Source organism: Petaurus breviceps, unplaced genomic scaffold, assembly GCF_028583685.1.
Source record: "Petaurus breviceps papuanus isolate PSGF00001 unplaced genomic scaffold, PetGlider_PUasm1.0 174, whole genome shotgun sequence".
NCBI classification, from domain to species: Eukaryota; Metazoa; Chordata; class Mammalia; order Diprotodontia; family Petauridae; genus Petaurus; species Petaurus breviceps.
In genome coordinates this window covers 12,661,406-12,687,319 of record NW_027185761.1, presented here as the reverse complement: position 1 = coordinate 12,687,319, position 25,914 = coordinate 12,661,406, and the positions used below count along the sequence as shown (strand labels likewise).

General features: G+C 38.8%; 1 protein-coding gene and 1 pseudogene across 2 annotated transcripts in view; one reads left to right on the top strand and one right to left on the bottom strand.

Moving 5' to 3' along the window:
- PTPDC1 (protein tyrosine phosphatase domain containing 1) overlaps positions 1 to 22,064 on the bottom strand; it is a 77,025-nt gene extending 54,961 nt beyond the window's left edge. The window contains exon 1 of one of the 2 annotated variants that reach the window (XM_069083759.1): positions 21,926 to 22,064. The gene's annotated coding sequence lies outside the window, so the exon portion shown is untranslated. The remainder of the gene's footprint in view (positions 1 to 21,925) is intronic. The other variant, XM_069083761.1, reaches the window with a different exon arrangement.
- On the top strand, positions 13,666 to 14,307 carry LOC138158333 (large ribosomal subunit protein eL29 pseudogene; annotated as a pseudogene).
- Positions 22,065 to 25,914: the final 3,850 nt, after the last annotated feature.

Genomic DNA, 25,914 nt, shown 5'->3' with positions numbered 1-25,914 from the left:
AAACTTTTTTTTAAGATGTGAAATAAAACATTTATGAGTAAAGAAAAGATAATACTGAAGTTCTATGGGAATTGGTATTGGGACTGGTTTTATCTAACAGTCTTGGAAACTATCTAAAAGGCGATACTTCCAAAATGTTTATTAAGCATCTACTATATAAAAAGCACCATGCTAGTTCCTGGGAGGAAAACACTCAAAACGTCCCTGCCCTCAAAGAGCTTATAGTTTAATGTGATATATGCATAAATAACTATAATGCAAATAAGAAGTACCTATGAGAGGTCAAAGTACATGACAGATTTTAACACTGTTCAGTTATTGTCATAACTTCTTGCCAGCTATATTAAGAAGGACTTCATGAAGGAGTTGGCATCTGATTTGGGTTTTGAAGTGAGGAAGATTTCTACAAGATAGAAATATAAGTCTTTGTTCCAGGCAAGTGATAAAGAGGTAATAGAGATAACTCCTTCTCAAGGTTTAAAATAACCTTTTCTAGTTAGAAAAATCCCAAGTTTTAATTAATGGTAAATAATAATAATAAAACAAAAAATACATGTTGGAATAGGATGAGGTAGATATAATCCCTATTCCCCTGTTGGCTACTGGAGTTGTATCAAGGATGCTTTTGGTCAGCATAAAGGATGAACTTCCATCCCAACACCTTCATTCAGCTACAAAAAGCAGTTATTTTATTCATCTGTGCCCTGGTCAATAGAAGAGTAAATATAAAACAGTAATAGTAGGACAGCAATTTGTTCAATGACCATTCCTTTCCAAATCCCATACAAAAATATAATGCGATAATGAAACTAATAAATTCAGATTTATATTTTCCTCATAATAATCTGAGACATAAGTGGCATGCATGTCTTTATTCTTATTCTGCAGATGAAGAAAATGAAGCTTTGAAACAGGTGCTCCTGGGCCCTTCCTCTTTTCTGTTATGTTATGCTATACTATGCTCTTCAGATTATTTTACACTAAGGTACTTACGTGGGCAGAAAATAGCAATGAATTTATGAACTGAATAGAAATTTAAGATCTGGAAGGAAGATCTAAGACAAGCTCACACTGCATTCCTGAAAGATGGTCAGCTAGTCTCTGCTTGAACATTCCCAGGGACAGCTCTACATTTTGCAAAATAGCCTGACCCACTGATCAAAGGCCCTACATGCCATAATGTGCTTCTTTAGATTTAGTTATTCTTTCTCCTTTTTATTCCAGTGCTGGTCACTGCTCTGATTGTGTCATTTTTCTGCTCAAAAACCCTCAATCTTGCCCATTACCTACCAAATAAAATACAAACTCCTGATCCTGGCGTTCAAAGCTCTCCGTAATCTGACTTCAAACTACCATCCTAACCTTGTCTCCTATCATTCCCTTTTCTATAGTCTTGAGTTCTTGACAAACTGGATTACTCACAGGCTCCCTTTCTCAACCGGCCTTCTCTGGTCCATCTTCTCCCACAGTCACTCATGCATAAAATACCAGGTAGTGTGAGGGGAACCAGAGTACTAACAACTGGAGCGCAGGCACAAAGGAGGGAGGAAAACCATCAAAAGTCTCCTATAGAAGGTGCAACTTGAGCTGAGCCTAACAGGAAGATAAATTTTAGGCGACAGAATTAAAGATAATTCAATACCTTCTTTGACTCTTCCTCACACTTCTGCCCTCTGGAACTATATGGAATAAGGCTTTTCCTTCAGATATAAAGAAGAGGAGCACACATAGGGGTATAGCTGCAGAAGCACAGGTCAAAGGTACCCAATGGCATGATGGAAGTTGAAAATAATTCACTTAGTTCATGTTATCAGGAAAGTCTAAGAGACTTCCCACAGATAGAAGTGGTGAATAAGATTAGTCCGGATTAAGGGGCCCTTTCATGTGGAGCTAGGTATGGCTGTTTACATATTTTAAAAGTTGCAAATGTGTAGATTAATCTCTGGGCAAGTTGTCCAGAACAGTCTCAGTCTCTGTCTGTTTCTGTCTCTTTCTCTCTCCTGAGTCTCCCTATCTCACTCAGACTGGAATACATGGACCACTCATCAAAGCCTGACCCCATTACTGTTTGGCACAAGAACTTTGACCTGTTCATGAGGGATCACCATACTGGTGTTGGACTTAGGGTAGATATCTGATTGGTTCAGCTACTCGGTTCTCTATATATTTTAGAAAGGAGGCCTTTATTAGAGACACTGCCTATAAAAATTGTCTCCCAGCTTTCTGCTTCCCTTCTAATCTTGACTGCATTGGTTTTGTTTGTGCAAAAACTTTCACTGAAGCAATTTCCTCAAAGAACAGGTCTGATCATATCACCTCCCTGCCCTACCCCAAATGCCCACCCCTGCCACTGCTCCAATAAACTTCAGTGGTTCCCTACTACCTCCAGGATCAAATACAAAATGCTGTTTGCCTTTCAAAGTCCTTCATAACCTAACTCCCACCTCCTCCAGTCTTCTTACACCTTAATTTCCACCACATACTCTTTGAATCACTGACACTGGCCTACACTGGGCTGTTTAACATGAAAAAAACACTCCATCTTTCAGCTCCAGGCATTTTCTCTGGCTGGCATTCATGTCTGGAATGTTCTCCCTCCTCCTCTCTGACTATTGACCTCCCAGGCTTCATTTAAGTTCCAACTAAAATTCTACCTCCTTGTGGGAAGCTTTTCCCAACCTCTCAATTTCATTGCCTTCCCTCTGTTAATTGTTTCCTATTTATCTTGTATATATAAGCTTCTTGAGGGCAGGCATGGTCTTTTGCCCCTTTTTGTATTCCCAGCATTTAGCACAGTGTCTGTTATATAGTAGTGACTTAATAAATGTTTACTGATTGATTAACTAACAGCAATAGGGTCAATCTGGCTAGATTAAATAATTCAGGAAGACAAGTAATATACATACATACATATACATATATACACACATATATACATGTATGTATGTATGTATGCACGGAGGATGGCTTAGGAGACTGGTTAGGAGGCCACTGCAATAGTACAGACTGGAGGTGATATGAGACTGAATGAAGAGGGTGGCTATGTGAGCAGAGGGAAAGAGATAGATATGAGAGATGCTGCTGAGGTAGAAACAGCAAGATCTAAGAACTGTCTAAGTGGGGGTGAGGGAGAATGAGGAGTCAAGGATGGTACCAAAGTTGTACTTGGAAGAATGGTAGTACCCTCAACAGAGCCTGGAAGAGGGTTGGGTTTTAGGGAAAATATAACAAGTTCAATTTTGGACTTGTTGAGTTTGAGACATCTATGAGACATCTAATTTGAAATGTCCAACAGGAAATTGGTACTATAGACCTGGAGCTCAGCAGAGAGACTTGAGGCTAGATATAAAGGTTTAGCAATCAGACACATATACATAGTAATCCTATTGGGACTGATTGGAGATCACCAAGTGAAAGAATGTACAGTAAGAGAAATGAGAAGGGGCAGCCAGGTAGCACAGCGAGTAAGAGCACCGGCCCCACTGTCAGGATGACCTAGTGATTGAATCCAGGCTCAGACACTTAGCACCCACCCAGAAACACCTGGCCGTGTAACCTTGAGAAAGTTACTTAACCCCAATTGCTTTAAAAATAATAATAATAATAAAAGAGAAATGAGAAGAGGTTCCAGAAGAGAATCTGGGGGGGGGGGGGGGGGTTTACCCACAGTTAGGGGCCACGATAGAGATAAGGGTCTAGTAAAGTAGCCAAAGAAGCCATGGTCAAACAGGTAGGAAGAATCAGGAGAGAATGGCGTCAAGAAAACCTAGAGAAGAGAGAGTATTTAGGATGATGGTGATCAACAAGTATTAACTGCTGTAGAGAAGTCAGGGATGAGGAATAAGAAAAGATGAACAGAACAGTGACAATGTAAAAGATCTCTGGTAACTTTGGAGAGAGCAGTTTAAGTTGAGTGATGAGGTTGGAAGCCATATTGAAAAAGGGTTCAGAAGTGAAAAAGAGGAAATAGAGACAATGTTAGGCAACTTTTTTTCCAAGAAATTTGGTTGAATAGAGGTATAGGACAAAAACTTTGAGAACACTGGAACAAAAAGAAATAATTCATAATTCTTTTATGAATTATGTAGCATTTCTGGCCCGCCTCCTCCCTCCACAAAATATTCCCTGGTATCACTTTTCTGAAACAGAACAATGAGTTGTATGGAATGAATTTATATGATTCAGGTATAAATCAATCACTGTAAAATCAGTCTGTTTTTATGGATATCATGAATAAAATTAGGCATGTTAATACTTCAAGTATAGTTGAAATTAATTAAGTTAAACTTAATTATCATTATTTTAAAAACATTAAAAAACATATAAACATTATAGCAGGGTCAGTACAAATTAAATTCTAAAAATGTGATAAAAATATGTCTACTATCAGAAAAATGTACTATATTTGTCCTCATATTTTCACTAATAAAATCCCCATTTGTATTAAGACCATCAGAACACAATAGGAAACATGAGTTCCATTCATAATGATTCACTGCCTTGTACAAGGGAACACAGATCTCAGTTACATAGCAGGTCAGTCTGTTCTGGAGAATCAATAATTGCCACACAAATTTTCTTTTTTTCCCCAACCAGAAGGGACAATAAAATACTCAGGTAAATGAGATTTTAAATGGGCCTCACCAGAGATGCACTTTCAATCCTGAGGGGAAATATAAAGGCACTAAGAAAAAAAATTTCTTTCCCACCTGAAAGACCTCTCTCTGGCCATACTCTCTCTGCCTTATATGACTTCATAAACTCCAGTTTCTAAGACTCTAGCTCCTTAACAAAATCTTTTCCAATTAGTTAGAATATGGCATATTCCCCAAAAGCCCATGGTCTGATCATATGGTCTCATATAGGTGCTTAATAAATGCTTATTTCCTCCTTTCCTTCCTCCTAGATACCACAAATATGTTATGGAAACTAACTACAGATGATAAAAATGTTAGATATTTGATTTTGTTACAGGTCAACAGTGTTATGTTAATCAACTTCAATAATGTCCTTTGAGCTATAAGCTTCCAAGGCAGAATGTCTGTTTAATATTTAGTTTAGCACAACGTGTAGGTTGAGGTTTATTTTCATTTTGCTTTTAAAATTCAGTATTATTACCATAAATATATAGCTGAAGTTGTAGTCAAGCGCCCTGGGTAATATTTCTGATTCCACTCTAACAGAGTGGATAGAGCTCTGGATTTGGAGTCACAAAAGACCTGAGTTTTAATCCTGCCTCAGATACTTCCTCTGTGACCCTGGGAAAGTAATATAACCACCCTGTGCCTCAGTTTCCTCATCTGTAAAAATGGAGATAATAATAGCACCCACCTCACAGTGTTTTTGTGAGGGGCAAATGAATTAACATATGCAAAGTGTGTGAAGTGCATTGCAAACCTTTAAAGCACTATGTTATGATTATTATTATTATTAACCCTGGGAGTATGACTTACCGCATTGGAATAGTAACTTGATAAGAAAGACCTCTATTAAGAATGCCAAACTTTTTTTTTTATGTCTAGACCTATGATTTTATTGGCATAAGGAATTCCCTGCAAAAACCACAATAAAAACTGTCAACTAATGCAGATCAGCAACTGCCCTACAATTTAAAATCTTTAAGAGTTGTGTCCTTTATCCAGGCTAAACACAATTTATAATCCAACTAGCTTTGTCTCTTATAAAATAAGGATGCTATTATTTCTCATTAGATATTGTTGATAAACACATTCCTGGAGGCTAAGATAAAATGTAACCACTCTACAGAGTCTGTCCTGACCACCCACAAACAAAAGACCAAGGGGATGAACAATTATCTGTTGCCCAGATAATGACATGCATTTGAATAGAAAACCTATGTTTCTTTTCCATCAGCATTTACATCAGTAGGAAGAGACAGTATAGTTGGAAAATGAATCAGGCCCAAAGTTGAATAGGAGAACAGGCTAGACTGCCTTTAGGAGATGCAAAGCCCTTTTAATAACCCTGAGGTTTCCTTGAAACAAAGGCCTATTTTTTAATACCACCATTCTACTTGTGTTGCTATATGGCAGTGAGATGTAATGTTCTGTCCCTTTCATTTTTCATATGGAGAAATTTAGTGCTAAAAAGAGGAGGAAGCATTAAAAAATCAGTTTTATGTAAAGGAAAAGATTTAAGTCATTTCTTAAAGCATTTGAGATATTGATGCTGCATAGATTAACATTTTGATGCCTAAAACGAGCAGGAAATGAATCTTGGTTTAATAAAAACTATTTTTAAAAAGTTTAAAAATTATTAGAAACATATTTCAAATGAGTTTTGAGCAGTTTTGTATAGAAAATGAACTGTGGCATAAATACAAACTAAAATTACCTTTAGATAATGTAGGATAATGCCTTGTTTAGGGCATCTAGGTGGCACAGTGTGTTGGCCTTAGAATCAGAAAGACTCATCTTCACGAATCTGAATCCAGTCTCAGACACTAACTAGCTGTGTGACCCTGGGCAAATGACTTCATTCTGCCTCAGTTCCTCATCTGTAAAATGAGGCGGAGAAGGAAATGGCAAAACATTCCAGTATCTTTGCCAAGAAAACCCTAAAAGAGGGTCATGAAGAGTCAAACACAACTTACCACCACCAACAATGCCTTGTTTATATGTGAACAGTTTAATGGCTAAAAAGGGCTAAAAAACAGCTTTTATTTATTAAAAGTTGGAAAGATATAAGAGAAAAAATAGTTCAATGACACAAAATGAGATGGAGGACCACTTTTAGAACCTTAGAGTTGCAAGGTCTCATTAGTCTTAGTTCAATTATATATAATTGTTTTATAATTCAAGAGGGTAATACTAAAAAAAAGAAAATTTAAGTATTTTAACACTAAGTTATGATTTTTAAAAGACTATCATTTTGTAGAGGAAATTGGAGAAGTTATCACTTTGTAAGTAAAAGAGGAGTCACTGCAAGCCAGGAGGTCCTGATTCAGGCTATCGAAAGGTAAAGGAAATATAAGAGACAGACTGAAGAAACACAAACTTTGCCAGAATTGTTTAAACGGGCCAGGGATAGGGTAGTCAGCTGACAGAAATCTTCAGCTGAGTGATTCCTGATTGGTTGGATAGAAGTTTAACTTCCCTGGACAAGAGGCTCAGGTCCAGATAGGGCTCTTTCAGCATATCCTAGAATTTAAGAGACGATGCTATGCTTCTCTTTGCCGCCCCCTCTAATTTGAGAGGGAAAAGCAGAAAGCGAGAGGTACTTTTCTGGCACTGGGTGGATGAAAAGCTGGATAGACTGATCTGCCTTGCCCAGAGTCAACTTGGACTGTCAGGTGTGAACTGTGTTCTAACTGGCCAATGTAGCATTGATGTCAGTGAATAACAGCTGTATAATCATATTGCTGCAAGGGAATTGCTATTCCAATTAAGAGGCAACACTTTCTAAATGGCAAGAGGGTAAATTGAAAGAATCTATAAAAGATACAGTTTAGTGTAGAAAGGAGAATTTGCTCAGTGGGAGAGCAATGAGGTACCAAATACAAGTAGTTAGCAGAGATGTGGTTTTATGTAGTATAGATATTTCTAACTGGGTCAAAGATGTCAACAGCTGAGTCTAGAGTTGTGAATTATCCAGAGAACATGGATTTTCTTTCCTCAAGTTCTTTCCTGCCAAATACCCACTCTCCCACACCGTTCCTGGGTGTATTGGTGGGAGAGTGCAGCCCAAGATTTATGTGGATTGTGATGTATTTGTTATTTATGCACTGGCTTTAAAATGTGAGTAATTCGATATTACTATTTTCTTATTAGGTAAATGTCTTGTTTTTACAATCTAAAAGTGTTATTATAGTGGTTTGTAAATTCAAACTCATCGATGGAGGTCTTAAGAGCGAGTATATTCTCTTTAAATCAGGTCACTCCTAGATCTTTGAGTGAAACTGTGTGGTGGTTATCTATCTCTGTAAGTCTAGACCTGCCTGTGTGTGACTAGGTCTAGAGAGAGTGAACCCACCCAGAGAGTGTCTATATACCCCACTCAAGGGTTCCACATTAAGGTAAACTTTAGGCCATCACACCTGCAATTACAGAAACATAGAATACAACCATCTTCCAAGAATATTACATAAAGAACAATGGAGAAGTACATGATAGGTGTACGTAGGCTACAATATATAGCCAATAAAGAACTTCAAAGAATAGAAATAAAAGATACCATCAAGCAAACATATAGATAGAGAAGATGGCTGGCCACATGGCAAAGGTGAAGTATGGATGATAGATGGATAGTCAGACTGTTACACTGGTACTCTTCACATAAGGAGAATGCAAAACAAAGAACACCCCCAGCATATTAGGGTTAATCCTTTCTGTTGAATTTATGGGAGGACATGAACAAACATTTCACAGAAGGGGCAGGCATGGATAGGTTGTAATTTGCATAAAACAGTTGAGATTACAGATCCTTTTGGGTAAGAGAAAATGTGCTAAACTTTAGGTGACCCAAATATGAATCCAAAAACAAGTGCTTCGGCAAAGGAAACCTTACGGCTTTTTATTAACAGTTTTCTCTCGTGAGTAATTTCAAAGACTCTGTCTGTCGAGAAATCCTCCCGTTGACTTAAGAAAGAAAAGTACCTTAGAAAACATAAGTAGTAGAATAGAAATCCTTAGAAGATACTAGTTGAAAACAAAACCTTAGTAATTCTACAATAATTTAAAAGGTTATGAGCGTTTATACTTTTAAAATCCAAATAGAGTCATGACTAAAATGTTGCCATTGCTATTTTTGCAAGTCTGAATTTGTTAATTATCTGTAGCATTAGCCAGATGATTTGTTATTCAGCACTAGAACACCATTCTTTGTGTTTTGATAGATCTAATCATTTGCGTCACATAAAGAAATGGTTCTCTAAATGAGCTCATTGTACACCAGGGAATACACATTCCCCAATCATGGAGTAAAGAAACTTTTCCCAATGGCTCTTTTCTCATACTTTCTATTCCCACTGGGCATATGCCCAAAGGAAAGAAATTGCCCAACATTTCTACGCACAACTCTAAAAAATGCACACAAAGCAGTTAACATTTAGAGAAGGGAATACACATTTATTGTTTACTATATACCAGGAACTGTGCTAAGCATATAATATTTCATTTGATCCTTACAACAATCCTATGAGGTAGGTGCTATTATTACCCCATTTCACAAATGAGGAAACTGAAATAGACAGGTTAAATGACTTGCCCAGGGTCATCTTGCTAGTAGGTGTGAGGCTGTTTTTGAACTCAGGTCTTCTTGACTCCAAGTCTCTAAGTCTCTATTTAACGCACTGTTAAAAATGTTAAACAATTCAGAACCAAGTCCAAATCTCTGCAATAATCCAGTAAAAATTCACTTCCAGGGCAAGGACTTAGCTTTTTAATCTGATTATTGTATTTCTATCAGGCGCTTCACAAATGTTCATTTCTGATAGACACATAATAAATGTTCAATAAACATCTGTAGAATTGAACTGAGGAGGAAAAGATCCTAAGATTAAGTTATGACTCATATAGTGTAAAGGGCTGATAATCCTATTTTGATTTTTAAAGGTATGAATTTAAAACAAGTTAGCCATTTAATAATCACAAGTCCCAGACGTTATTATGTTTGCATATGTTAGAGCATAAGCTCCATGGGTGCAAGGACTCTTTAGTTTTTGTCTCTGTAACTCCAGTACACAGTATAGTGCCTTGCACAAAGCAAGGACTTTTTAGTATTTTTAAAAAATATATTCTAATCTTTTTTCTTTTTTTTCCACTATCTGGAACAAAAATGGAATCTGTAGCCTGAATTACTTTTGCACATGTTTTTACAGACTGCAGTGACACCTATGGTGACAATGAAACTGTCAAGAAAATCTTAAAAATAAAGCAGTGACCTAATAGTCAAACTTCTTAGTAAAACAGTAAAAAAATTACAGAGTACTGGGGGCCACTGGAAAAAGGCAATATAATTTCTCACCACTGTACCAGTTTTCTTTTGACTAATGTAAATTTTTAGGGTCAATCCTTTAATTTTAAATCAATTCATTCATTTACAGAATGAACATTTATGAAGCTCCTCCTCTGTGAAGACATCTGTGATAAACATTAGAGAAGATCTAAGTTTGTATATGACACAAAGTCCCTTACCTGGCTAATATGGAATAAGACAAAAACACAGCAAACAAGACTATGCTGCGTGATAAGAACATTGAAGAATTGTGAAACGAAATCATACGTGCGGTCAGTCTGTCAGCCAACAATCACTTATTGCTATTGTTCAGTGTTTCAGTGGTGTCCTCCCATTTGTGACCCCATTTGGGGTTTTCTTGGCAGAGACACTGGAGTGGTTTGCCATTTTCTTCTCCAGTTCACTTTACAGATGAGGAAACTGAGACAAACAGGACTGAGTGATTTGCTCAGGGTCACACAGCTAGCGAGGGAACTCAGGCAGACAAATCCCTGATTCTAGGCCAGTTGCTCTATCCACGGTGCCATCTAGTTGCTGTTTTTATTAATCACTATATTCCAGGCACTGTGCTAAGCACTGCTGACACAAAGAAAGGCAGAAATGTTTTTCCCACCTTCAAGCAGTTCGCATTCTAAAAGAGGAGACAACATGTAAATAACTAGGTACTAACAGACATATACAGTGTAAGTAGAAGGTAATCTGAAAGGGAGAGGAAGGCTAGAGTATAGGCACTAGGAAAGGTCTCCTGAAGGTTAGATTTTGTTTTTTGCTTTTTGGAGGGCAATTGGGGTTAAATGACTTGCCCAAAGTCACACAGCTAGTGTGTCAAGTGTCTGAGGTTGGATTTGAACTCAGGTCCTCCTGACTCCAGGGCCAGTGCTCTATTCACCGTGCCACCTAGCCATCCCGAAGATTAGATTTGAAGCAGGAATTCAGGGTTAGTTCAATATTAGGAAAACTCTAAATATAACAGATCATAATAACAAAAATTAAAATCACAGGATTATATTAATAGATGAAGAAAAAGGTTTTAGCAAAATGCTATCCCCTTTCTATTTAAAAAACAACAGCAAGGGGTCGCTAGGTGGCAGTGTGAATAGAGCCACAGGCCCTGGAGTCAGGAGGACCTGAATTCAAATCCAGCCTCAGACAAGACACACTTACTAGTTGTCTGACCTTGGGCAAGTCACTTAACTCCAATTGCCCTGCCTTCCCCCCTCCAAAAAAAAAACCAAACAAACAAACCAACAGCAAAAAGCATAGGAACAAATGGACCTTTCTTTAATATAGTAAATAGAATCTATCTAAAACACAGAACCAACAACATATAAAATGAAAAATGCTACAGGCTTTCCCATTAAGATTGGGGCTAAAAGGAAGAATGTCCATTATCATCTCCATTATTTGATATGGTACTAGAAATGCTAGCTATAGTAGTAATACAAATTTTAAAAAAGGAATTTAGGAAATGAGCACAGGAAAATAAAATTTTCACTTTTTCCAGACGCTACAATGATCTAAAGCAGAGGTATCAAACACATGGCCAGAGACTGTAATACTCCTGAGCACAGCCTGAACCAGATTAAAATGTAACTAGGAAATAATTAACAAACAATAAACAGATAAACAACATAGACGTTGTTTTCTAAATTAATATCCAGAGCACAGGGATATTTTGACTACATATATGTTTGAATATGTGTGTATGTATATATCTTTAAATTTTCAATGTACAAATTGTTTCCCTCCCAGTGGAATGTAAATTACTTGAAGGGAATGATTTATTTTCATCTAGTAGGAATGATATATTTTTTATTGAATAACAAACAACAACATTTATATAGCACCTCCTGTGTGCCAGGCATTGTGCTATGTACTTTACAAATATTATCTCATTTGACCTTCACACAACAACCCTTGGAGGGAGGTACTATAATTTCCCCCATTTTATAGTTGAGGAAACTGAGGTAAACAGAAGCCAAGTACTTACCCAGGGTCACAAAGCTAGTAAATGTCTGAGTAAATGTCATGGATTTGAACTTAGATATTCCAAGTCTGTTACCACCTAACACATCATCTAGCATGAAGTATAGACTTAATCAGTCTTTTATTTAGTTGAGTAGTTTTTCTGTATTATAAAGGAGATTTATCCCCCCAGATATGATTGTGCATAATAACAGAAAAATATTAAGAAAGAAAAGATGGAAGAAAACGAAATGATCAAAAATGAATAGGGAGAACTGACAACAAATGAAGAATAAAGAAACTTGTCAGAACCTATTATACACCAGCAAAGTAAAAAATTTAAGTGACATAGATATTTAAAAATATACAGGTTAACAAATGAGAAAGAGATTTTTTTAAGTCTCAGAATCATCAATTGAACAAATAAGTGTTGAATTTTAAAAGTGAACTCACAAAGAGGAAAAACCAGTCCAGATGGACTTTACAGCAAACATATTAAATACTGAAGTAATAATTACTGCCGTCTCATATTAAACAAATTATTTGCAAAGACAGATAGAAGGCATTTACCAAACCACTTCTACGGGACAAATAAGGTCACTCAAAACAGTTACAAAAAGTCCTAAGAAAACTATAAGCCAATATCAATAAGAAATATTTGCATAAAAATATCCATTGAATGTTAACAAAGATGCTCCAACAGCATATTATAAGACAATTGCTACGAAAAAATTGGTTTTATACCAGGAACACAGATCAGAAGAGTTGAAGGAGCTGCTTGAGTTCATTTGCTAAAAGTGAAGAAAGAATGCTTAAAGGTCTGGCTGGTTAACCAAGGTTAATGGCTCTCACTGAGCTTTCAGAAATTTCACAAGGGAAAATGGAATGATGTGGAATGAGGCCACATGGCTATAACATCTGGGTTTTTATCCTGTACATATCAAGGCCATTTACCACACTTATATCACAGATGGGTGGAGCATTTCAGAAGAGGTGTCAAGGAATGACAGAATTTGTTATTTAGATTAAATCTGGGTCCTTTGCCAGAATTTGGATAATAGATAAGAAAGTAGAATCTGGATGCCATGTGCTAAGAGGAGAAGACCAGAACATCAGTTTGTTTGCCGATGTAGGGCAGAAGATATAAAGTTGGAAGAAAGTTTGTGAAAAAACAGCAGCAAAGATGGTTGGCTTGCCAGAAGTCTACTTTTACTTTTTACTCCAGTAGTAAGATAGTTTTGCCCAGATAGAATTAACAGAGCTCAACTAATACTGACATCCTGATATTCTGACAGAAAACTATGTCCTCAAAAAGGGTTAGAACTATGTGAACAAATAAAAGTAAATCTGACATTTCTTCTGAGCCACCAGAGAATTCTTATTGCAGGGAATCCATATAAGGGTAATAAATATGGCAATGCATTAAGCAATAGCTCATCCTTTAAAAGCTATAAGAAGATTTGGACTCACTGAATCACAAAGGTTTAAGAGGTCATACAGTCCATCCAATATGCTGTAAGGTTCCTATGTTCCCAACATCTAGTGCAGATGCTCAGTAAATGCTTGTGGAATTTGGTTGATCCTATATACTATATGAAAATTAATTCCAATGTATAAAATTAAAACACATACACACACATGCAATGAACTTTAACTGTGTTTTATTTCTTTGAATAGAAAGTAATAGAAAATGGAGTGCCTGTTAGCGCAGGCTGCGGTGTAAAAATGGCTAAGTCTAAGAACCATACCACTCACAACCAATCACGAAAATGGCACAGAAATGGCATCAAGAAACCTAGGTCACAGAGATACAAGTCTCTGAAAGGGGTTGACCCCAAGCTTCTGAGAAACATGTGCTTTGCCAAGAAACACAATAAGAAGGGGCTGAAGAAGATGCAGATCAACAACGCCAAAGCCATCAAGGCCCGAGCACCAAGGCCTCCAAAGCCAAGCTCCTCAGGCACAAGATCCCCAAGGCCAGCGCCCGGTGTGCTGGCCACAAGATGGCTACCAAGCATCCAGGTCCTAGGATCGGCATCAAACGTCCAAGGCTCCAGGATCACAAAGTCTGACTCTAAGGTTACTAGAACCACTGACCCCAAGTCTACCAAGCCCACTGACCCCAAGCCTGCCAAGTCTGCTGACAAGGTCAGTAAGTCAGATCCCAAGGCTACCAAATCTGGCCCCAAGGCCACCAAATCTGATGCTAAGGCCACCAAGTCTGACCCGAAGGTCGCCAAGTCTGATTCCAAGGCTGCCAAGTCCGATCCCAAGGCAGCCAAGTCTGATTCTAAGGCTGCTAAGCCTGCCGAGTACAAACCCAAAGATGCTGGGGCTAAAGCTGCTGGTCCTAAGCCTTCAAAATAAATGCTTCAGAACAGAAGGACTTGTTTAAAGCTAAAACTCCCTTTTTTCCGAGCCAGGGTATGATTATTCACTATTTCGTACAAATAAAGAAAATGGTGAGTCATAAAAAAAAAAAAGAAAGAAAGTAAAAGAAAATTAGAAAATCCTTCCTACCTGGAACTTTTCATATAGGGAAAATTCAGATATTCCGACTTGTAAAGTTAATTATCAAGAAGGTTATTATTCAAAGGTTTATTTTTGTTTTAGTAAGAAAAAGATTATACATGATCTGTAAAAATTCCTAGGTACCTCACAAGCACAAGGATTTGCTTTGAGATACCGTGGCAAGTTTGTTGAATGTTGCTATTCCTGGTTCAAATGTAAAACTAAATACCTCTTTCAAATTACCAGATAAACCAGGTATCAGGTCTGCACTGGCTGTATCAACTTGAAATGATCCACTGGGGCATGTAAAAGTAAGGCTTTGTTTGCCTGGAATAATCATTTCTGCCTCTTCCAGAGCTGTTTTCAGTCTGTATTTCTCTAGTTCCATGAATCATACAGAGAGGATTCAGAAGAGAAAGATCTGTCCTAGAGGCTGCAACTTGGTCATCCCCAACACAAAACAAAGAGATTATGTGTTTTTTTTTTTTTTATGGAAGGCTAGTGTTGTCCTCATGATTTCAGTTGTTACCCAAGAAGGTACAGGTTAAAATCATGAACTTGACTTCTCATGTAAAAGAAAATTATATTAGGTTTTAAAATTCCATGGAAAACTAGAGCATCTGTGGGACCAATCATTGAAGCAACTAGATACCAAGATAAACATTGGAGGTTTATGAAACTCTACAACAGAATCCATCTTAATATTTTATATTATTTCCATGACTTCAAGATGTGAATGATTTTAGCATTTAGAAAAAAAAATTCACCTACTTTTGGATTTTAGGTTGCATTATGAAATCCAAAGTTCATTTCATTTATGCAATATTATAGATTGGGAGCTGATCGTTCTGTAAATTACTAACATTAAAATGACCAAGATTTCTGCACTCTAACACTAGGTCTCTGTGCCTGATGATGTGCAACAAACAATGATTAATCACTTGTAATTCGGAACTTAGATCATCTTATATAAATATCAAGGACTCTCTCCTAAACCTTAAGAGTTATTTAAAAAAAAACCAAAGGTAGAATTACATGCCAAAATAATCAACTGAAAAGTATTTATTCAATGACTATTAATGCTCAGCATTGTGCTAGATACTGCAGGGGATATGATACTTTATTTTCCATGTAAGAGTACTTTATATTAGGTTTTTAAATTCCATGGAAAACTATACCATCTGTGGGACCAATTAGATACCAAGATAAACATCTGAGGTTGAAGTCTCTGACTTCAAGGAGTTTTTAAGTCGAGGGGAATAAAACTAACACACACACATATAACAATTATCAAATAATATATCATATAACTTAAGCACTAAATTGTGTAATACAGAAGTTCAGGAAAGGCGTGACTGAGAAAAAAAGAACTTGAATTGGGGCTTTAAAAAATGGAAGTGATTTATATAGACAGGAGAAAAGACATTCTGGGAAAAAGGTACAACATTAAATGGGTTCGTAGTCACAGAGCAGTTATTAAGCAAGGGCCACAGGCTGCATGTAGGAATTAACGATGGAAAATCAATAAAAACATGAAGTGCCTACTATGTGCTAGACACTGTATTAAGCACTGGAAAAGGTGGGACAAATCAAGGAGAAACTTAAAAGTAGGTAATGAGTTTATAAGATAGAGAAATAAGCTACATTCCCAGACTTTTGTGTGACTTTCAGGTATAAGAATATAAAGATCCGTTCCAAAACAAACAACATTTGTTTTTAACCTGTGAGACTAAACCAACTATATGACCTTAAACAAACTGTTTACCCTTTTTGAGCCTCAGTTTCCTTAGCTATAAAAAAAAAGACTGGACTGGATGATCTCTAAGATCTAGCTCCAAAATTCTGATTCTAAATATCATTCAAGTGATAGATTTAAAAATTGCTATTATATAATTTTTGAAAGACTATGTATAGTTAAAAGTTACTTCTTTTCCAAATGTTTTGTGAGAAAAGTCATACTTTGGGGTTCTCAGTATTCCAAGAATTCTGAGGCATTTCTACAGTATTTATCTAGACTACCACATTTAATTTCTATTCCTAAGAAGTGGCTGAGTGATATAGTGGAGAGCATGCTGGACTTAGAATCAGGAAGACTGGAGTTTAAATCTTTCCCAAGATTCCCTTGAACTTTTTGTGAGTCAGAGCTAATTTAATGTTAGTAAGAGCTTTTGTCTTTTAAAGCAGAGAGAGGGAACTGGAACTCAGTGCTGATATTTTTAGGTAGATACTTTAGTTTGCTAAGATAGTTATCAGAACTTTTTTAACAGGTACAATAAGAAATGGTTGATCACCCCACTTTTGCTGCTATAGTTTAATGGAAGACATTCTTTATATGGAGTACTACTAGAAAGATCAAGTTACTCCATTATTAATTTTTTTTTAAAAATTACTAATTGCTATAAACTGGCAAAGCAGATCCTAAAATATTTCCCAAGATTTTCTTTCATCTCAATGGGGACATATGTATGTATGCATTCTAAGTGTAGAATGCCAACACATATACACACACATACACAAACACACACATATTTAAAATAACATAACTTATTTGCTCCAAGTGCTTCTAGTACTTATACATCTGATCCCTAAAGAGCCCAGGGAAGTAGGCAGAAGGGGATATTCTTAATCCCATTTCATATGGAGAAAATGAAAAAAAAGAATCTTCTTCTACCACATCTCTGATAGGCGTAACAATCCAGCCTTAGCTTGAACTCTTCTAAAAACAGAGTTACAGTGGAAAACATGCTGGACTGGGAGTCAGAATGACTAATCAGGCCAAGTCTTGCCTCTGACACTTTGCTGTCTGGACATCCCGGGCAAATCACTTAACCTCTTTCAGCCTGGGTTTCTACCATCTGTAAAATAGTAATAATAGCATCTAATGAAGAGTTGTGAATATCAAATGATACAACATATGCAAAGTGCTTTGTAAAACTTAAAACTACATAAATATATTTAAGCTCCATGAGGGCAGGGACCATCTCACTTTTGTACTTGTATCCCCATTGTTTAGCACAGTAAAGTCAAGTCAAATACATTTTATCAGGTGCCTAAATATGTGTCAAGCATTTTGCTAAGTGCTAGGGTTGCAAAGAAAAGAAAAACCACTTCCTGTCCTCCAGGAGCTCACACCTACAAACAAACATGATATTTACAATGCCTGGTACTCTATGAATTCCTGCCTAATAAAGCTTCTTAGCTCATCGGCAAATACTTGTTACTGTTATAATCAAACAACACGCTCATGTTCCCAATTTAATAGTCAGGATCACATCTAAAATTTTATAGTGATTGTTACCTGAGTTTTCTTTCATTTCCTTTCATTACCATTCGGATCATACAAAATAGATCAGATTCACAGAATTTAGATTTTTTTTTCCTATGGAATAGTACTGAAATAAAAAATTTCAAATAGAAATCTTAAGCAGGGAAGTTTTTATTCAAAAGATAATCCTTTAAAAGAAAGTATCTCTGGGGTACCACTAATCCTTTTAGGTTTGTTTTCTTTCCTGAGCTCAACTTAGGGGATGCCTCCACCAGAAAGCCTTTCCTGATTCCTTCAGTAGTTAGTGCCCTTTGCTCTTGAAATAATTTTCTACTGTTTTGTATTTCTCTACCAATCTCAATGCTACACTCCATTATAGTATAAGCTCCTTTAGAGCAAGGGTTTTTATCTTTATTTCCCAAAGAGCCTTGACTAAAATAGATAATAAATGACCATTGAATTGTCAGTGAAAATCAAAAAAATTCATTTGAACTTTCCTGTTCTGTCCCATATCAGCTAAACCTTTCCACATCTGAAATTCTCTTATCTGGAAGCAATTAGATAATTACATTATGATGAGAATGATTTAAAAAATCATAGTGTTTTAAGGACCCAAATGTACAAAAAATATTTATAGCAGCTCTTCTTGTGGTGGCAAAGAACTGGAAACTGGGGTGATGCCCTTTAACTAGGGAACAGCTGAACAAGTTGTGATATGTGAATGCAATTGAATACTATTGTTGTATAAGAAATAATGAGTAAGAGGATTTCCCAAAACCTGGAAAGAATTATATGAACTGATGCTGAGTGAACAGAACCAGGAAAACACTGTACACAGTAACAGCAACTTTGTTTGATGACCAGTTATGATGGACTTAGCTCTTCTCAACAATGCAAAGATCTAAGACAACTCCAAAAGACTCATGAAAGAAAATGTTATTCACATCCAGAGAAAGAACTACAGAGTTTGAATACAGATTGAAACATACTATTTTCATATGTTTTTTCTTCTGGTTTTCCCCTTTTGTTCTGATTTCTTCTTTCACAACAAAACTAACATGGAAATATGATTAATATGATTGTACATGTATAACCTATATCAGACTGCTTGCTGTCTTGGGGAAGGAGGAAGAAAAATCTGGATCTTAAAGTCAAAAGTGAATACTGAAAACTATCTTTACATGTAATTGAAAAAATAAAATACTATTAAGTGGAAAAGAAAAAAATCGGTGTTTTTTTGGTATTGCTACTTTCAGAGTAAGATTCTATGTCAAACTTACTGAAGTGTTATAGGCAATCTGATCTCCCAAAGAAGGTCAAATATTAATTAAGCACCTACTATCTATAAACATCTAAAACTAACTTCATATATATTTTGCCTTCCATGGAAACTAATCAACAGCACCTTTCTTACTTTGCTGAGAAATAAATATGCATAACTTATTTTTCTACCACATCACTTGTTAATGTCCTGTTTCAGCTCTGGGTTTTTGAAAGTGTATCTTGATGCTCCAGCAGATTGGGGCCAAGCTGGAAGCAGCTGCCTTGATGGATTGTAGTTGGAGAGCTAGCTTAGGCAACTTTCAAAAAACCAAATCTGTGATGATTTTTTTGATGGTGGGGGGAAGGGTGGGGAAGAGACTACATAAACTCACAAAAACCTTTTCCTTACTTCTGGGCCATTTGGACAAGGTCACATTGGTAGTGAGACAGGGTTAGAAAGTCTTTTCCCAACAAACATAAAAATGCTATGTTTTCTATGTACAAAACATAGTAATAAAATTTTAGAGCACAAGTTCTCAGGAGTCTAACTCAATCTTCTAATTAATGTAGGAATTCCCTCTTCAACATTCTTTGACAAATGACATCCAGCTACAACATGGAAACTTCAGAGGTGGGGCACTCACTACCCCACTGCTGTTGTCTTGCTCTGATTGCAGATATTCTCTGAAATAACAGTTTTGGCCATCACTCTAGTTTTGCCCTATAGAATCTACATAGAACATTCTCTTCCCTCTTCTATGTAACAACCTCTCAAATAATTGAAGATTGTTATTAGAATAGAGATGAGCTATCTCATCAGTTCTTTATATGACATAGTTCCTAGATCTTTTCCCACCTTGTTAGAAAAAAAAAATTACACTTTTCCAAAGATGGCAAAGTCCCTTTTGATGAAGGCTACTAACAATAATATATAGTTGTTTAAGGTTTGCAAAGCACTTATCAGATGTTATCTCATCTGATCCTTGACAGTGGTTACATGGATCGCCCATAACGGGAGTTTGTAAGATTCAGAGGCTGTGGCTACAACACACTTTGTTACTGGAAGAGTTGAATGTAAGGCTGGATAATCATTTGTCAAGGATGTGGTTAAGGAAGATTCTTTACTTTCTCCATGTGAAATGGGAGTAAGAAGATCCACCTCCACCTACTTCACTGGGCTATTTTGAGATTAGATGTACAAATACTAGAAGCACTTGGGGAGAAAAAGCCAGGATGTAAATTTTAAAAAATGTATTAGACCACTAGAGAGGAAAGGAAATCTTGTTTGTTATGAGGGTTTTGTTTTTAGTTCTTTTTTATTATTCACTGGGGAGTTTGAACTGGAAAGAGAGATATTGTTTATAAAAAAATAAATAAAATGGGCAGATAGGTAGCCCAGTGGATAGAGCATCACCTGGAGTTAGAGATACCTAAATTTAAATCCAGCCTCAGACACCATCTACTAGCTGGGTAATCCTGAGCAAGTCGTTTGACCCTGTTTGCCTAAGTTTCCTCATTTGTAAAACGAGCTGGAGAAGGAAATGGCAAACTACTCTGGTATCTTTTCCAAGAAAACCTTAAATGGGATAGAGAAGACTCACCCAGGACTCAACAAAAACAAATGAATAAATAAAATGCCAAAATGTATCACATAAATGTAAAGGAAAGAGAATCTTGGTAAAAGATTTTGGGACCTGTAATTGCTTAGCAGATCTGCTACAGTATTTTTGAAAAATTCTTAACTATCAGAGGATGGCCTCACTACAAACAACAAATACTCCCTCCTATTAAGCATTAGCAGCAAAAAGAGTTCGAACTCATATGTCAATCGCCCAATAAGTATTTATTAATATCTTACTATGTATGTGCCAGGTTCTGTGATAAGCTCTGAGGATATAAAGACAAAAGACAGTCTCTATAAGGATTTCACATATTATAAGTATAAAAATAAATAAGTTAGGGGGAGATAACACGCAAACAACTATACAAACTGTATATAGGACAAATAGGAAACAATCAACAAGGGAATACCTTAGAATCTTTAAGAGGGACTAGAATTAAAAGGAATTAAGAAAGACTTCTTTAAACAAAAAAAAAATCTTTTTCATTGTACAAAAAAGTTCTGATGCCATAGTAAACCAAGGTGACTACCTAAAAGCATCCCCACTCAGCTAGGTGTGCACCTCCAGGAGGGGGGTCAATCCACACAGGGAAGGGCTTTTCTGTACTTCTGCACCACCATTCGATCGATCAGTAAACAAGGGGATCACACTGCTAAACAAAACATCCCCGCCAAGTTCTAGCTCCCTCAAAGACAAATCAAAGCTCTTACTAAAATTACTCCCGAGATTAGCCCGGATTCACTGGTTTGCTATCGGGCGAGCATCGCTTCAACGACTAGATGCGTTTATTAATCACTGTTTTTAAACGAGCAGTGGGTGCTTTTCCTGCCTCGGAGCAGACCCCCCCGGAAGTCTGGGGTCCGGGCAGGGGTCTCCCCCTCCCCCCCTCCGCCCTGAGGCAGCAGCAGGCAAGCCCCCCTGGGGTTCTGTGAGCGATCCCCACCCGCCCCGGGGAAAGGAGGACGGGAGGAGCTGTCCCTGCTGATCTCCGCCTGCGGAAAGCAGGCTATCGAGACTGCGCGGGGGAGGAGGTTCGGGAGGGGGGGAGTCTCCAGCCAGGCCCCGCCCCCCTGCCTCGCTCGGTAGATAGTCAGTCCCCTCCCCCTCCCTCCTCCACGCTCCCCCCCCCTCCTCCTCCTCCTCCCCTCCCTCTCGCCCCTCCCTCCTTGTCCTCGCGCTCTGGGTCGGCCAACTGACGGTACGCACCGTCCCCGCCCCGGGCCTCGCGCTCGCTCCGCTCCGCTCCCCTCCCCTCCCCCCGAGGGGCGCGGCCGAACTAACTGCCGGGGTGACTGACGGATAGACTGGAGACGGACTGACTCACCCGCCCGGCCTCAACTGGGCTACATAGGGCAGGGCCGCCACCGGCGAGGCGCCGCCGCCTCCTCCTCTTCCTCTGTCTCCGCCGTCACCGCCGCCGCCCGGAGGCTCAACCACCCGCGCCCGCATTTGAAGCTAGGTCCCCGCCGGTCCTGGGCCCGCCTCCCCCTCTCCTCTTCTCCCTCCTCCCTTCGGGGCCCGAGGCCGGGAGCAAAGCCGCCTGGCCGGTGTGGTGACGTAATTTGTGGCCAATCAGGATGCCGTTGCTTGTCACGTGACACCATCTGGCCAATGGCCAGCTGCAGCCGAGCCCGTGATTTTTCGTTGTTTTCAAACTGCATGGGGTCGAAATCAGAGGGTCTTCGATTTCCAACTTTACACACGGGGAAACTGGATTTGCCCGAGGGCACACTCCTCGTAAGGTGGCAGAGTCCGGATTGGAACCAGATAGTCGTGCCCCAAATCCCGCCCTTCTTTCCTCGGCGCGGGTTGGCCGGGGTCCTTTCGCTGTGCTTTGCGGCGTCCGTGATTGTGTCCGAACCATGAATGGACACACTGCTGGCTCAGGAAGGGTTTTTGCCTCTCCTTGGATCATCCCCAGCACTTTGCCCTGGATCGGGCACTAAGTAGGCGCATAATTAAAGCTTGTCCACCTCTAGCCTGGGTCGGTAGAGTGTATTTAAGTGTAAATGTATGTTAATATGTGCCTCTGCAGCTAATGAGACCGTGAGGGGCTTCCTGCGTCTGCACGTGGTCAGACAGGACCCGCCCATCCCCCACCCGTACCCACCATACCCCCGTCTCGCCCACCTGGGGGGCGCTTCTTTCCACATTAAAGAGTCCAGATCTACTGAGCCACGGCCCCCTGGTGAGACGATTCCACGGGACCTCGCCTGGGGCTCTGGGCAAAAATTGTGACGTTTGTCTAAATAATGTTAGGGGTGGGGGGACGGTGGGTGCAATAGGGACAATGTTATCAATGGACAGCGAACCAGACCGCGTTAGAGCACAGCACTTCTGTTAGTGTCCCCAGATGTGTCGGCTTCATGTTCAGGCTGTTCTGGGGTCTGCAGCCACTCAAAACCATAGCTTGTGAGACCTAGAGGATGTGTCTGTTTGTTTTTTAAAAGAAAAAGTCAATAAGCACCTTTAGGGTGTGTAATCAGGGCTAAGTGCTGGGGATACAAAGAAAAAAGTGAAAACGTCCCATCCTCTGGAATGATAGCCTATGCAAGGGCAGCTAGGTGGAGCAATGGATAGAACACAAGGCCTGGAATCAGGAAGATTCATCTCTCTAAATTCAGATTTGGTCTCTGACACTCACTAGTTGTATGACCCTGGGCACGTCACTAAACCCTGTTTGCCTCAGTTCCTCATCTGTAAAATGTATTGGAGAAGGAACCCACTCCATTGTCTCTGTCAAGAAAACCCCAAATGGGGCTGGTTAAGAATAGTTGGATGAGATTGAATAGCAAGTATATGCAAAATAGATTAGGAGAAGTTGGCAGCTAGAGGGAGACAGGAAAGGCTTCATGTAGAAGGTGATGTTAGAGCCACATGTGGAAGGGATCTCTCTCCCTATATCCAAAATTGCCCCATGTAAATAAAAACTCCATTTGCTTAGTTCTGTGTTCCCATTAGAGCAATCAAATTTTATACATTACCTTGTTCTCAAACACTTGACCCATTAGACTTAATCCCCCACCTCCCAACGAATATTTGTGTCCCTCTACTTTGTTAATCCAAATAATTCTCTGCCTGAGCAAGCTCTTTTTAAGTACTAGTGATTTCTTGTGCTCCTTGCCTATACCAGATAGTAACACTCTCCCCACCCTCCCTAATGCATTACTATTGGGAATAAAATATATTGCTATTGTTTAGATGTATTCAGTCATACACCATTTATTATCTATAGAAGTAGCTCTCTACCATGAACTTATCTTACTAACACCAAGCCTAGAGCTTTTTATTTTTGTAACCCTGGTGTTAGAGACTCTCTCCAGACACAAAGGTCACTGGACTTTTCGGACCTCTCATTTCTTTGGATCATTGCTCCCACCCAGGTGACTCTTGGGAACTTTAGCATTTGGCACTCTCTCAGAAAGCTACCTTCTGCCATTACAAGCACTCAGATGCACAGGCTCAAGACAAAATACATTTACAAATTAAGGAGCCAGAAATGTTCCCTGTTTTGGTGCCCCAAGATTCAAAAGGCCATGCTCCATCCTCTACAGATCTGCATAGATCTATGTATGCCTGGGTCAAGGGGAAGGACAGGAGTTACTCATGCACATTCCAGGTCCTCTTGGCAGCTTTGTCCTGTCTTACATTGCCATCTTGCCTACAGTTGCTGCTCTCTCATGTGGTACATCATCATTTGGCTACAGTGCTCCACCCTAAAAGCTACCCTGTTGCCTCTTCCAGTAGGCATAGTTCTCTCCCTGATGCTTTTTGTTTAGCTCAGTTTCACTGCTCCCCATAGTTCAATTCTTCCCCAGCAGATTGTATTTGTTACCTTTGCCTTAGGGGACCAGCTGGCGCCTTGCAGGCAACATAAAGCTCTTTCAAATCTTGGATCCAGAGTACCTCCAGTCCTTAGAAATCTGTTTTGTTATATTCAGGACCTATGGTCCCTGCCCTTCTCCTCCAAGGGTTTCACTCAGGACACCATGGGAATGTTCCTTAACTTGCTCTGCTCGACCAAGTCTCTATGATTTACTCTCAGGCAAGTTAAAATAAGCTAGTTACTTTTGCCTCCTCCCTTTGTACCCAGGTGAAGTGGCTTCTGCTAAGTCATCACCTCCCCTTGAGACCTTGGGTTCAGAGAATGTCTTCCCCGCCCCTCTCCACCCCTTGTCTTACATTCACTGGTCTTCTCTTGGATAGCTGAGTTGATTTATGCAAATTACCTCTGAGCAGCTTGGAAAAAAATCCAAAAGGGAATGAGGAGGGGGCTGAACTGGTTGCTTCCATTAACAATTCATAGGTCAAGCACCAGTGACTCAGACGTGGGCCAGCAAACCTGCCCCAAGGATAAAAGTGTTCTCACTACATTTCATAACCTTATAATATGATAACAATGTTTGCCTTGTTCTTGGTCAAATGAAATAACATGTAAAGCACTCTGCAAACCTAAAAACATTATATAAATGCTAGCTATTATTGTCCCAAAATATTAAATTATGAAGCAGTTTTGCCTAGTCTTGAATCTAAAACATTGCATTTTAGTGCTGGAAGGCACCTTAAGGATATGTTCAAATTCATTTTATAGGTGGGGAAAGTGAAGGTCAGGTAAATGAAGGGATTTCTTCAGGGTCCTGAAGTAAGTTAGTGACCAGATAGAGAACTAGACTCTAGTAGTGTGGTATAGTAGAAAGAGGACCCAGGTTCAAATTCCAACTCTAAAGCTTAAACTCTTTGAGCCTCAGTTTCCTCAACTGTAAAATGGGTGTGGGAGGAATTGGACTAGAGGTCTCTTCTATGATCCTGTGAGCCTGGGTCTTCTTATTCTCAGTTTAATGTTCAACTGGCACCTTAAATCAAGTAGCTTCAAACTAATCTCAATGGTAAAATTTGGTAGTCAGGAAGTATTTACTGACCACTCTGGCTCCTGTTTCATTTCCAAAATTTTCAGGGTTTTAGAATTGTTGTGTCATAATGTTGTGAGATACAATCCATTGAAAAAAAAAGTCAGTTATAAATGCTGTTAGCAGGATTTTACTGGACAAGTCTCTAATCTGAGAATAATGAAAAAGCAGGCCAAGAGACAGTGTGCCAGTAATCAGGTAGTCGTTTAATTAATTACTTTCATTATGAGGAACAGATTTTCAAATCAGGAATTCTCCTGATCAGATTTCCACCTTGCTGAAGTGAAGACAGAGATTATGTATGTAAATCACAAGTGAGAAAGGAAGGGGGAAGGTGGATTACAAATAATCGTTCAGGGGGCCAGAGCAGTTTCCCATGACAGACCCACAAATGGAAGACAATACA